The sequence below is a fragment of the Pleurodeles waltl genome, chromosome 8 (assembly GCF_031143425.1).
Source record: "Pleurodeles waltl isolate 20211129_DDA chromosome 8, aPleWal1.hap1.20221129, whole genome shotgun sequence".
NCBI classification, from domain to species: domain Eukaryota; kingdom Metazoa; phylum Chordata; class Amphibia; order Caudata; family Salamandridae; genus Pleurodeles; species Pleurodeles waltl.
The window spans coordinates 1,176,174,871-1,176,190,471 of NC_090447.1; the positions used below are offsets into that span (position 1 = coordinate 1,176,174,871).

Sequence of the window (15,601 nt, forward strand, 5' to 3'; positions counted from 1 at the left end):
CAGTAGGTGTTTCCACTTAGAATTATTCCACCCTTTTTCACAAAAGACTGAAGGAAACATCATTCAAGGTTAGAAGAGTAATGATCAGGAGTTGAATTTATTGGGCTACTGTTTGCTCATCGGAATGTGCACCTCCCAAAAATTAGATGAAAAAGCTGCAACATTATCAGTGTCATTGCCGATGGGTACTACCTCTTTGTTCCGATATTGGTGTCAGGAAGATTTGTATGCCTTATGTTTTAGGCATACAGAGCTAGTGCAGCCCCCTCTATTACCACGTTTCATGGGAATCGTTGTAAAGTTGCCATCAATGCAGGTAGAGGCCTTTGGAGATTTGTATAGAGTTTGGATAGATTTGATATGGTGAGTCCATTGTTTGTTGCATCCACCTACAGGAGCGCCAAGGGCATTTGATCAAATGCTTTTTCTGTGTCGACCAATAAGGTGGCTAGTATTTCTTGTAGAGTTTCTGCAGTCGATCAGGGCCACTTCAGCATTCTTGTGGTATGTGATATCTTAACAAGGTATAAACCCATTTTGCGTGTCTGATGACAAGGATGTAATATTGTTAACCATGTAGCTAAAATCTAGCAAACCTTTTTATATCAGCTTTTAATAAGGAAATAAAATAAACATTTCTGTCGTTACGGTCTTTTTTTTTTTTTTAATATAAAAAGCCTACAGTTGCGGTATGACTAAGACTCTGGAGTATGCAGTGTTTTGTTCTGAACAGTTTTGCTCAGAATATCCTGGCTGGTGCTTCTGAATGCTGGGGTGGTGAATACTAAGGCAGTGTAGGTATGATTCCACCTCATATCTTTCATCCATTTCAAGCCACCCCTCGCCCCTTTTTCACACTCTTATAGGTTTTATAATCCCTGCTTTCTCTATTTCACACTATTTTTCTTTGTTCTCCTCTTCCTCCCTGTGTGTTTTTCTTGTTGCTGATGAGTAAAAATAAGTGTCCGTACACAACAAGCATTTGCAATGCATTGGAATGGGTCTTGCGTTTGCTCAAGTTAGAGCTATTAGCATTGTAAATTCCTAACTGGACTTTTCTTGCCACATAAACTTAAAAACAAAGGTAAAACAGTTGACATAAGCGATCAGATTCAAAGCGCCACAGCCGCCATGAGCGTGAGTGTGAAGGAGAGACACAAAAAAAAGTTCGCTCCCAGTCAACGTTATCGGCAAAAGTGCAATTATCTATGTAACATAGTCGAAGGCCAAGGCAGCAACAAAACCGCCCCAAGGAGGGACAAATGTAAAGCATTTACCAATGATAACAAAGGATGTTTGAACGCCAAGCCCATGAACGAGTGATAGTGATGGGTGTGCAGTGGGAGTGGTTAAAAGCCCCGATACATAACAGCACGTCGGAAAAGCAAGGTTGCGGGCTGCTCCCCCTAAAAATGAGTGCAGGTGAGCCTCACCTGTACCCGCCTGGCTTGAATTAAAACTGTGATTGACTCTAATTTCTTTAAAAATGTGTAGAAAAAAGGAACATGTTTCTTTATTAATAATTTTTAATCTTAGTGGGCAGATCATATGGGATAGACATACTAATTGGTAAACATGTTTACCCGCATCAAGTATAAAATCAGCGATATGTGATTAGCTTCTTCCGCCTTAGGAAAGTTGATTTAAAAAAAAAAAAAAGTCTGGCTTTTTGAAACTCTAATCACCTTGATATAAATTAGCATGGTATTGTTTAAAATTGTGTAGTCTTATTATAATCTTATGTAATCGCCCCAGATGTCTCTTACTGTGGTGATATTATTCAGGATTCTTTTTATTTGCTTAAGAAATCTAATAATATTGTAGGTTTTCAGGAAAAGAAGGAAAAGGTCATTTTAGAACTGCAGATTGCTTTAACACGTCTCCCTAGTCCACTAACAGCATAGTACATAGTTACATTCCGGGTGATTTACTAAGCACCTGGAACATGGTATGGCTAAGATAGTCCATCTGGCTGCCCCTAAACATTTGCTTTGAAAATGTTTTGTAAGACCACAGATATCTGCTTTCATTGTGCCCCATCCATCCACCCACTTATCCATACAACCATTCACCCTTCCTTTTACACATTCATCTGTATTTTCATACATACAGTTTCTACAGAATTCCATCCATCCTTTCATATACCCATCCCTTCACTTTGATACACCCATCCTTTCATATATATATATCATCCATTTTTCACACATCTATGCTTTCAGTCTTTCCATTTCTTTCTTCCGACCTTACATACAGTCCACCTTGTCTACTCATTCTTTCATCCTTCTATTAATTCTTCTTTCCCCTTTCCTTTCACCCTTGGATACTAATTTCCAGCTGTACTTCATTCCTTTCAAGTTTTACCTTCCTCCTCCTGTTTTTATTTATTTCTCTGTCTTTTTTTTCCTCTGAATCCTATGTTTTCTCTCTCAAGTCACTTTTTCCATTTGGCCTTCTTTCTATGTTCTTCTATAGTTTCATAAATTCTGTTTCTTACTATCTGTATTTGTTAGCCTAGGTTCCACACCCACCTATCATCATGGTCCCTAACAGAGTTATTGGTAAGCATTTTGCCTGCACACTTGCATACTGAAGCTGTCCATAAGCTAATGTGTTAGTGGGACCCAGCATACCAGTCCAGTGGTCACTGTGGCAGCCCCCACTTAAGCTGCTCAAGCTGGGGAATGGGGGTGGGTTGAGTTCACTATGCCACTGTAAGGTAGTCGTGCACTCGTCCTCTCGGTAAGTGCTCTCTTTTGTCTGTTATGTATTTTTGCACATCAGTGGTGACTTAAACCTGCTTTTCTTAGGCTTTGTGACTTTTTACTCCAGAGCTTCAGTGCAGGATTATTGTTCCTATTCTGTTGTTTGAGCTCCTTCTGCAACACTATTTTATGTAAATGCATGATGCAACAGCAGTTGGAAGCAGCTGATTCACCTAATTTCTGCACATTCTTCCAGGAGAGCAACTAGCCTGTGTATGCGTGGTGTGTGGGCATTGGGTCTTTGTGCGGTAACAAAAAATGTTAAGTTCATGCCTCAGGAGACACATGATCTTCATGTTCACCCCTGTTGCTTAGGCTTCCAAGCCATCTCCACACAATAAACAGACGGATGAATTAGATGCACACCTGGAGACCGTGAGAATACAGTGTTGCGAATTAACCCCTCTGCTGCTAAGCTTTTTCCCCCTCCTGCGCTAAACCTTTTTTTGGCCATTTGGGGTAGTTCAAGCTTAGGCCCCCATAACCTTCTGTCCACATAAGCTATCTCCGCCATATTTGTGCCCATTATTGCCAACATCCTGCTGATTCTAAAGGAACCCAGGGTTTCTGGATTCCCTTGGTGGGGACTGAGAAATTACTAAAATACGGCAAAATTGGAAAAGAGTGCAGCAGAAAAAAGCATCTGTTTTTCCCCTCTTACAAATGGCATCCACGAAGGGTTTGCAGTGCTGAAATCACCATCTTCCCAGCTTTCATGAACAGGCAGACTAGCATCAGAAAAACAAAATTTTCAACACAATTTTTGCATTTTACTGGGACATTCTTCATTTTACCTATATTTTTTGTTCTTTCAACCTCCTTCCAGTTAGTGACAGAAATAGGTGTGAAACCAGCGGTGGATCCCGGAAAGCAATATGTTTCTGAAAAGTAGACATAATTCTAAATTCAGCAATGGGTCATTTGTGTAGATCCTTTAATGTTTTCCTATAGAAAGTAACAGTTGAAATAAAAAAATATTGAAATTGAGTTAAAGGAACAGCCATTTCTGCCTACGTTTTCATCTGTAACTTTTTCCAGCTGTGGAAGATTTTCAAAAGCAATATACCGTTATGTCCACTGCAATTCATTTAGTAAAATGTAAAGAGTGAAAAATAGGTGTCAAAGAAACCTATGCATTTCTGAAACGGGCACAAGATTTGGAGTTTTGAAGCAGTGGCTATTTGCACATCTCTGAATTTGAGGGTAGCCATACTAGCATGTAAATTAAAGGGCATTTCTCAAAATGACTTCTTTCTTACCCACTGTCTTACATGTGGAAGGCACAAATGCAGGGAAAGACAATTTACTCTTGTGCTGCTTTTCCGTGTTCCCCCAAGTTGCCCGATAAAAATGGTACTTTACTTCTGTGGGTAGGCGTAGTGCCCACGACAGAAAACACCCCAAAACGCAACGTGGCCACATCACATTTTTCCACTGGAAACAAACATGTTTTTGGCAAAGTGCCTAGCTGTGGATTTTGAGCTCTAGGTCAGCTGGCACTTAGGGAAATCTAACAAACTTGTAAATTTTTGAAAACTAGACACCTAGGGGAATCCAGGAAGGGGTGACTTGTGGGGCTCTCACCAGGTTCTGTCACCCAGAATCCTTTGCAAACCTCACAATTTGTTTAAAAAACACTTTCCTCACATTTCAGTGATGCAAAGTTCTGGAATCTGAGAGTAGCCACACATTTCCTTCCACCCAGCATTCCCCCAAGTCTTCCGATAAAAATTGTACCTCTTCTTATGTGGGTATTCCTGGTGTCTAGGCAGGAAACGCTTCAAAAGGCAGCATGGACACATCACATTTTTCCACTAAAAACAGATGTTTTTTTTGCAGAGTGCCTAGCTGTGGATTTTGGGCTCTAGCTCAGCCGGCACCTAGGGAAACCTAGCAAACCTGTGCTTTTGAAAAAACTAGCCACCTAGGGGAATCCAGTATAGGATGACATGTGGGGATGTTACCCTCATTCTTCTACCAAGAATCATTTGCTAACCTCAATTTGTCTAAACACATTTTCGGTGATACAAAGTTCTGGAATCTGAGGAGAGCCACAAACTTCCTTCCACCCAGCATTCCCCCCACGTCTCCTGATGCAAATGTTACCTCACTTTTGTGGGTGGGCCAAGTGCCTGCAACAGAGAAGGGCCCAAAACACAGTGTAGACACATCAAAATTATCTATTACAAAACCAACTGTTTTTGCAAGAAGGGCACCTGCGTTTTTGGTCCTGGGTTCTACGGCCATCTAAGGAAAGCTACTAAACCCAGACATTTCTGAAACCTAGACCCCTAGAAGACCAGGGAGGTGTGGCTTGCATGGACCCCCCCCAACATTTTCTTACCCATAATCCACTGCAAACCTCAAATTTAGCTAAAAAAAAAAATCAGATTTTCATAATTTTTCTGTGTCGATTCAGCACGCTGGCGGACATTTACTACTACACAGTGTTCTCATCGGTCTCCTGACAAATATTGTACCTTTACTACTGTCAGACAACATATACATCTTAATTCCATAATGTACCCTCTTGCTAAGAATGTACTGCCTCAAAACCAAACGGCCATTGAATAGGACCAAAGACTCGTCCACAGCTATTTTTCCCCTGGAACATAGATCTCTGAAAATCGATCTGCAAAGTGATCAAGGACTGGCCGAATATTTAAAAGACGGTCACAGTCAGGGTGTTCTTGTGGCAACGTTGACGCATTATCAACAAAATGCAGCACCCGAAGCAGAAGCAAATACGGATCATGACTCAAGATTGCAGGAAATATGGGCGTTACAATCAAGGGACTGGCAGACCAATATGGACACTGAGAGTGGCTTCATCATATGATTCCTCCGGACAGAAATTTTACTGCCCGAATCTTTCACTTACTTCTCTGCCTCAGGTGCAGAGTCAGTCTCATAATCATGGTCTGAGGAAGACTCAAAAAACATACCAACAACCTGCTGAGCGGTCTTCCTGCGGCTAGCCATGATCCTTCCTAATGAAAGTACATTGACAAATTCGTCAACAACAACCAACACTGTGTAAAATAAGTAATAAACCAAGTGTGGCTTCATCACAACGACCTATATACTCAAAACCGATACCACTCTCTTGCCTGAGGCAGCTAGACTTAACAGCACCTAGTTTGCAGAGACAAAGCAAGTACCAATGATATCCCACTAAAAATGAAAAAATAAAATTACATATAAAACACAATTCACATCTTGCACAAATCTGAGGAGGATTTCACACACAATAAAACAAAAGCTAAATATGCTGTTCTTACACCATTTACAAAAAACTCATTCATGCATGGCAGCGATACTCAGATGGAGTAAACAGTACAAAACATTTTTCCTACCAAATACATGCAACTACCCAAACTGCAGGTCTGCCACTGCCAAAACCGCAAGCAGGAGTCACAGCAAAGAAACCAAAAGCTTTGAACTAGAATAAAAAGCAGAAATGAAACATTATGATCATAAATGAAAATAATGTGCCAGTCCACAAACTTCACACCACCAAAAATTCAGAAACTTTCCCTGGTGTCTAGTGGTTTTTTACACCCCTTGCGGGCGGATGGGCCTAACATAAAGAGGCTGGTCTGCCTCCAAGGGGGGCAGAAACGTCCAAAATTAATGCCCCCCAAAGGGGTGCGAGACTCGCTCAAGGGTCTACCCCAAAACAAAAAACAAACATACAAATAAGAATCCCTGGTGTTAGTGGTTTCTGCCCTCCCTTGGGGGGCAGTTGTGCCTTACAAAGAAGCTTATCTACCCTTGAGAGGGGGGCATACATGGCTAAAATTAATTCCACCCTCCACCCCCAAAGGGAAGTGACCCTTTCCCAAGGGGCCACTGCCCTCCCACATACAATTAAAAGAAAAAAAAATCTCTGGTGTCTAATGAGCATTCCTGCTTCATTGCTTTGCACATGAAGGGGGTGAAAATGAAAGTCTTGCCTTTTCCCCCCTTGTCTCTTTATTCTCATTTGAGGGCTTGCCAGACAGGGCTGTATTACATAATACTTATTACATAATCTGGCTCAGTATTCCAGCCTGGACCTGACATATTGAATTAATGGTCTGCCACAGATGGGACTCTGGGACAATTTGCTGAAACGCCACCTGTGAGTACAAGGAAAAGAGATAATATACTTCAAGAAGGAAGTTGCTGCCTAAAGAGGAATTTGAAGAAAAAGGAGAAAGGAAATTGTTGCTTTGCAACTCTGCCTCATTTGATGGTTTGATTTTAACAGCATTTTGTTCTGTGCAGAAAACACATTCTTTATTAATCTTGTTGAAGGAAGTTAAACGAAATGGGCTTGTTGTCCTTTACTGACGTAATGCATTGTTTATAAAAACAGGATGCCATGACGAGACTTTATAATTAGATAGCTATTCGTTTTACAGTTATGTGGGCTTTGTTAATTACAGAATATTGACTATGACTGAATGTTATTAAAAGGACAAGGTTTTTCCCTTTGCCAGACAGCACCACAAGATGGCAGGGTTGCAACGTCTTACGTTTGCACGGTACCTTTTCTGAATCTGATGGTTAAAATGGTGTGTAACTTTATATTTTGTCGTCACTGTAAAACTGTGCGGCATGTGCTTGTATTCATTGTTGCCACATTTGAGTGTTTATTTATTGTGTGTTCATCCTCCGACGCCCACAAAACAGAGGCATTTGATGTACTCGTTTGTTTGAGATGTAAGAATCTTTTTTTCGTGCTTTTTTTCCTAATGGGACTTTCAAGGCACTCTGTGATGCTCAAACATACCCAATTTATTTGCCCTGGTAAGCGTGGTCTTTTTTTTTTTGTTATGCATATGATCGTTTGTTTCACCAACATTAAAGGGTTTCATGGAAAAGCAGTGGCTGTGCGTACTGCTTTAAGTACACAAATGTTTCATTGTTACTAATGCCTGGCAGGCCACAATCTACAATTTCTTCATTGGTGTAACAATAAACCACAGACCAGTGCAGGAACCCGTTGTTTGTGGTAGAGTATTGTATAGAATCCATAGCTCGTGCCATTCAGAATGCTGCACAGTCATTTCAGGTGTTCTATTTTTCCAGCATTTTCTGATTTCTGAGCCAGTCCCAAATTTGCCTTTGCCCTAAACATCCAAACAGTTCCTTGCTGGTGTTACCCCAAATTTGACAAGCCATTGGCTATTACTGTACCTAAAGAAATAATGGTTAATGTTTTCCCCCCATTGAACTCTCAGTGCAAGAAATTATACTCAGCAACTGAGGTGCAAATGCCATGGGCTGTCGTTAGGGGAGCCACCACGTGCAACTTGAAGGCGATTTTCTTTTCTCCATTTAACTCCTAGGGCCACTTCAAAACTTTCAGACAATAATGGTATTGTTGGGTGTTGCCTGGAATGTTGGGGTAACAGTGGTGAAGTAGTAAGAAGGTGGAATGCTAAGGGTGGTAGGTGGAATGTGATGGGTGGTAGTTGAGAGGAATCGGTGGTACCAAATAGGTGAAATGGTCCTGGTGATATAACTATAATCAATGAAAGACTTACCTGGAGAACTATGAGACTGTATTGGAGATGAGGGGTACCATGGCAGGACAATTCACCCACGTGCCTTTAGGTGTTCTGCCTTTGCTGTAATTCAACTGTGGGCATTATCCAGAGGTGAGTGATTTGCCCTTTTGAAGCCCTGGGGGCCACCTATTGCTTCTGAATGAGTCTTCACATGTGTATTTCCATCCTTCAAGCATTTTGAGGACTGCCTAGGGGGACGCAGGAACTCTCTAGCCACAGTGCATGATTCTGCGTGTGAAGCTCCTTCTCCCTGTACGTGCATCACTCATTACCCTGCCTGGGTGTCTGCAGCTGATTGGAGCTCCCTCTCCTGCATTCTTCTGGCGGATGTGCATCATCGTGTTGTAACAACTTTCAAAGCCGCTGTTTTGGATTGGGGCTTTATTCACAGCGGTAACTGGCACACCAATTGCCATTATATAATCAAGCCTGTATGCATTGACAGGGACACTTTCCATTTCATAATTCGGTGATAGGCACACCTAAGGTGTGAATCTTGGATATATTGTGCCTTCTCACACGGTGAGAGGCACCGCTGCTACACTACAATTCACATTGAAGTACTTTTGTGTATAGTGCCTCCACAAGCACTTTTTCACTAACAAGGCTATTTCATGCCAAACAGTTTATATACCAAATTAATGAGATTTGTATTTATAATTTTTTCTGCAGTATTTATGGGAATCTATCCATCTAATTATAATGCAGCACTCAGTAGTTTCACCTCCCGCATTTTCACCTAATTTGACAGCTCCTGAATCGGACAGGCAGTTGTGTAAGGAGGGCTTTGAGGCATAACTAGATGCTTTAGAGGGAGAATCTTTCACCCACAAGAGAAAATTTACCATTCTTTGGCATTGTCTAGGGTCGGAAGGGCATTAAATATTAAAACAGATTCCCAAACAAGTGGTTGTGTTAGATGAAGGTGATGGTGGTAGTGATGAATATGCTTCAGCTGTGAAATCTTTTGATGCAAGTTATAAGGCGTGCATATATGTTATGGAAAGGCACAAATTCTTCAAATGTATTCAAATTCCTGGAAAGTCAGCACAAGTTTGTCAGAGCTTTATGTATTCTGGCGGTACCTTGTGAATACAAAGCTGTGGAGGAAGAAATTATCATACAAGGCTCCAAAAATCTACTCAGACCACTCCCATTGGCAATGTTTATTTTATGAGGCCAAGCTATTTTTAGATCCCACTCAAGTAGACAAAAAACAGGTGTTCTGTTCAGTCAAAAACTGAGTTAGCAATAAAGATGACTTTACATCTTATTCTTGTCACATTTGCTGTGTGTTCAGAGACAGAGGTCAAAAGTCAGTTTGTCTTCTTGCAATGCAAATACTTTTCCTTGTGACTGCAGAGTTCCAGGATTTTGTAAGGTGAACTGTCTGACCTATGTGAAATAAAAAGGCTTTTGGTATCAGTTTTGTTTCCTAACACCCAACCTTTATAAAACTAACTCAACTTAACAAACATTTTAAAATAGATTTCAGTAGCTGTGAAAGACCATTTCTGTGTGATGGAAAAATATTTTAATAGACTGGGAAAAAGTCAGAACACTTCACTTGGAGATGTGCAAATGAAAAATGTTTTCTGAAGCCCAATGTTCACAGATTATTGTTAATACACATTTATAGTTTTATCAGTAAAGCTGCAAGTTAGTGGGAAGGTTTCTTGGACATTTCTTGGAAATGTACTGTCTGTAAATGACAGTGCGCTAGCACATCATGCTTTAATATATTTTTATTAAAAGTGGCTGTTTAAACATAAACTAAGAAATACTCCTGTCCTGATAGCAAATCCATTAGTAAACTAAGAGAAGTCATCCAGGGATCATGTGTACCCTATATGTGGGCCAGATTTATTATACATGGAGCAAATGTTTAGTGTATTCAGTCAAACAAAAGAGATTTTTTTTTCAGCAGAAACGCTGAGGTCACATATTTGAAGGTGCACTCCTATGAGAATTAAGAAAAAGTTGACTGTAAAATACAACATTTACATGGGATCACACAATTTGAGACCCGTTTCCGGGTCAAGTACATTATAGTCAGGTCAAGTAGATTATTCAAGCTACTCGACCTGCAGGTCTAGTAATATTTTTATGATTTTTCGAGGCCTGTCGGAAATCAACTAATTAAAAAAACTAATAAAACCTACAGGAAGCTTTTTTTTTTTTTTTCTTCACCGCCCAATTTAACATTAGAAAAAGAGGTCGAATTTTCCACCAGAATTGAGAATACTATGTCATACATGAAGTAAACTACAAGAAGGAAGTTACAGAAAAGTTGACTGAAAAATCAAAAAGACTGCCTTTTAAACAAATAGAATGTTATACATCTCATCTAGTAAATGCTAGAGGGTGTCCGGCTGTAGATCGAGCGTGTGCAAAATGCACGAAAAAGGGACAATTTGCCAGAGCTTGTAGGACATTGGAAAAAATGCAACCAAACAAAGTTTAGAGTGGAAGCTACCAATTTGTGAGAACGAGGTTTCCACGAGTGATGAGGATGAGGTATTAACAATTAACGATATGGCCATGAGTGGACACAAGTGGTGTGGGGTGTGTCCCTGGATAGAATAAAAAGGCCATTTTGCACTGTAACCATCAATGGCATAGAAGTAAAGGTTATGGCAGATTCAGGATCCTCTTTTACATTACTGAGAGAGAAAAACATGAAAGGACACATTTAGTGAAATTCAGTTAAAGGAATCATTGAATGGACCTGTTTGGTATAGAGGCAAGCCTATAGATTTTGTGGGGGAGTTTGAGGCAGAATTTAATTTCCAAAATAAGTATTACAAGAGTGCTTGTATATGTAGGAAAGGATTGTTTGCCTATTGGGTTGGCATAATCAGAAACATTTAGGAATATTGTTCGAGCTCAATAGTCCTACCCAAGTTGTGTTAAGGAAAGAGTTTATGCAAATTCTTTCCATTAAAAAATAATGCATGGGAGGATGCTTACCTGGAAGTATTTTGAGAAAGTGTAGGTGTGTTCAAAGGCTTCATGCATCAGATTAACATGGTTGAAAAAGCAAGTCCTGTAGTGCACAAGGTTTAAATAGTGCCCTTAGCCTTACATACTGAATTAAAGAAGGAATTGGAAAGACTGTGTAGGCAGGGTGTTATTGCACTTATTGAATGTTCCGATTGGGTTACCCCAATTGTCATAGCTCGCAAAGGCAATGGATGTATTCGCATGTGTGTGGGTTTACGTGATCTTAGTGACCAAATATGGGTTGATCGCCATCCACTGCCTAATATCTCAGTAATGTGATCAGCTTTAAAGGGTGGTAACATCTTCAGTTTGTTTGATAGGACTTCTGCGTACCATCAAATCAATTTGCATCCTGGTTCTAGACATTTAACTGCATTTATAACTCCTGAAGTTCTGTTCCAATTTAAACGTGTGTCCTTTGGTCTAGCATCAGCTTCTGCCTTGTTTCAAAAAGTAGTGGAAAGTTTGTTGAAGGGCCTGGACGGTGATGTCACATTCCAGGACTATGTACAAGTTTTTGTAAATGATCAAGACCAGCATGACCGTAAGTTACGTCCGGTGTTTATGTCCATTCTGGAGGAAAGAGGGGTTACGCTCAGTGCTAAAAAAAAAAAATGCATGCTCTGCACTCCTTGCATTGACTATTTGGGACACGATTTGTCAGCAAAAGAGGTGGAGCCAAAGTTAAGCATGGTGAAAGCAATAAAATATTTTTCAATCACCTGAAAACAAGGATCAATTAAGATCCTTTGTGGGGCTGATGGAATTCTATATCAGATTTATTACCAGGTGTGTGGAAAAAACATATAAAATGAGTAATCGTTAAAGGAAAATGTATTTGACTGGAGTGCGGATTGTGATCAAGAATTAATAATGCATGCTATTCCATTGAATCACTTGACACTCGAGATGAAAGCATAATCATGACTGATGCTAGGCAAAGGGGACAAGGTGTATGTTTGATGCAATGACGGCATGGAAAAGACAAAGTAGTTGTGTTTGCTTCTGAAAGTTTGAGAGGTGCACAGTCATTCTCTGTAATGGAAAGAGAGGCATTAAGATGCTGGTGTAGTATTGTTCATTTCAAACCTTACTTATCGGGCACACGTTTCACTGTGCGAGTTGATCACAAAGCCTTGGTACAGTTATTCACCGCCACGATTGGAGAACGTGCCGCTCCCAGGATAGCCAAGGGGCAATATAGGCTTCAGGATTCAAATTATTGTGTAGAGTATGTGCCTTGCACGAAGAATTTGCTAGCGGGTTGTCTTTCTCACCTTCAGCTCAGGGCTAGGATGGAGAAGAAGGCTTGTGTGAAGGGGATGCTGATTTGGTGTGCACAGTCAAGTCATTTGGAGGGTACCATATCAGGAACAATGGAAAGCTGCATGTGATACGGATAAGCAGACGGAGGTGAAGAATGGTGTCCTCCAAGGGTTGTCACAATGAACATCTCAAGGGATGCTTTGCAAAGCATATAAACACATTTTTGAGGGATTGTCCATGTTATTCTCCCTAGGTCAAATGTTCTGGTGGTGCCTGAGGGAGTGAGAAACAAAGTACTGTTTTTAGCTCATGAGGGACAACTAGGTATGAATCCAACGAAAAGGAGAATTTGTGAAATATTTTGGTGGCCAGGTTTGGATAAGAATGTAGAACATTTTGGAAGGGATTGCATGAACTCTATTAGTGGTAAATCTCCGGTCCCAGTACCTGGTCCTGTGGGGGCTATAAGTGTTCCCAATAAAGCTTGAAGCAAACTGGCCATATATATTGTGGTCCGATGACTCTTTCTGGTATTGTATTGGAACATGGCGTGGCTGTTGTAGATTCCTACAGCCGCTGGGCAGAAGTGAAATTTGTGAAGATTCCCTATACTTTGAATGTCATTGAGTTTCTGGATTTCATTTTTGGCAAGGAGGGTAATTTTAACAGACTATGGTTGTCAGTTTACTTATGCACAATTTATTTTTGTTTTTTTTAAAAACATTTCTGGGTATCAAACACACTAAAACTTCTTTATATTATCCCAGGAGTAATGGTCTCGTAGAGAGATTTAACACAGTCATTAATGAAAACTTACAGTTAGTCAATAAATTGAATTGGAAATGAGGAAGTTATTTGGGCTGTGAGCACTACACCCAATGCTGATAATGGTGTATCGCCCTTTGTGTTATTGAGAGGAAGAGTCCCTGCATCCAAAATGACAAGACAATAGATGAGGGAATTTTCCATTGCTAAGCAAAGGTGTGAGATTAGCAGATGAACAGTACAACCTCAGGATAAATATGCTGAGAAGAACAGAAAGGCAGCAAGGATTGAAGTGGGACATTATGTGAGAATCAAAATTTCATAAATTGTACCAAAGGGAGAATCTAAATGTTCAGCACCTAAAAAGGTGGAATGTGGTCAAAGTTGAGGATGGCAAGTGGTGGAATAAAAACAAGTTAGTAATAGCTCATGATGCGCAGGGTAAAAATGGGAACAAACATAACATTGGATATGAGGAGTGTGGGATGATGGATGGTGAATATTTGGAACGCAGAGTGTCTTCAAGGAGAAAAACTACAGAGGAAATTTGATAATTATTTATTTGGTATCTGGAAGGGATAGTGTAGTTCCAACAACTACATGATTATAATTTTTGTTAACTGGAGTATGTTCTTACCTATTTTGTTACTACAAAATTATCATATAATCATTTATATGAATATTAAGGTAGCACAATAATGTGTATTAATATGCTCTATCATTTATGTATGATTTACGGTTTAAAATTGTAAGATGTTATATGATAAAGCTTTTGTTTTATATTTTGAGGGGAAGAATGTGTTGAGTCTTACCTGGAATGTTGGTAAGCATGGTGAAGTAGGAAGAAGGTGGAATGCTAAGGGTGGTGTGTGGAATGTGATGGGTGGCAGTTGGAGGGAAGTGTCCGTAGCAAGCAGGTGATGTCTTCCTGCTGATATAAATATACTCAATAAAAGACTTACCTTGAGAACTAAGACTCTGTAGGTATCCACACCAGTGCCATATATGGTCATATTGACCCTTCAGGGCTTACGAGACTTTAAATTCAGTTGCTAGAAGATATTTACATTAAGTTGTCAGTAATCAACTTGTGTGCAAGCCAGGGGTGCTCTTCGCTACATGCTCAGAAGTAGGTGTGCATCTATAGGGTTAACCTTCCTCTGATAACCTTGCAGAACTCGCTCAGTGATTTCTGCAATAGTCAATTTACTTGGATTAAGATCCAGTTAGTTGATCAATGACAATTATTATCTTTAGCTCCGTACATCTTGTCTGTTTTTCAAAGCATTGGATATAAAGTTAGTATGGTTTACTTTGAGCAGATTAACTAAGAACAGATGCATCTTTTTTTTAAGCCAGAACATAGTGTGAGTGTCTAGATGACTGCTGCTGATTTTCATTAGTCAAGCCCAGTTGACATCTTCTTGCTCCTCCTTTCATACTGTCCATGATTGGTCTTAATCAGTCCTCGCTACATTTCTTTGAGCTTTACAGTTTGAATTCTGAGTAACTGTTTAGCCCAAATGTAAATGTGGTTGTTCGTTTTTAGGTGGAACCTAGCAGACAATGCAAGCTGTCTGGTAGCAAAGGTCGTATTGTGGGTTTGCCAAGAACATAGAATCGATTGCAGCCTATCCATTGCTTACCATTGGTTCACTTTACTGTCACTCTTGCTTGCTTTCTTTTGAGTGTTTTTTCTTATTTTAGCATGTCTGTCTTGTGTTTGTCCCTCACCTGGTCCTTTGCCTTCTTTTGGCTGCCTTCCTTCTGTACTCCCTCTTCTCGCTTTTAGGGAACTCATTTTTTTAGGCACTCCATGAGAGAGGGCATGTGTTTTCCAGTCCAGTGATATCCCTTGTGTGTGTTTCTCCCCCCCTCCACACTGCTCACTCTACTCCACCTTGCTTTCTCCCCGTGTGCGCCTTTCTCCCACTTTCTGTTGCTCCCTCTCACCCATGTGAACATACCCCTGCACTCAATGTTGCTCTTTTGCCTGTGTTCTCTCCCTTGTGTTGCGTCCCCCCTCCTTCCATGTCACTCTCAATCAAGTGCTTTTTCCCCTCTCCTGTCCTCTCCCCATTACTTCCCTCTGCACCCGCTCCTTCATTGTCTAGTTAAAAAAATAAAATAAAATACATTTTTGTGGAGGTGGGGGCAGAAGGCAGGCAGCACATTGCTGCCAGCCCTCATCTTCCTAAATTAAAGCCCCTTTGCTCTATTTTACATTATTTTTCTTTCTTACAGAGC

General features: G+C 40.3%; 1 protein-coding gene across 1 annotated transcript in view; it reads left to right on the forward strand.

The window, feature by feature from the left end:
* The window catches only part of TSC22D1 (TSC22 domain family member 1), a 244,261-nt gene that overhangs the window by 100,665 nt on the left and 127,995 nt on the right, over nucleotides 1–15,601 (forward strand). The window lies entirely within an intron of this gene.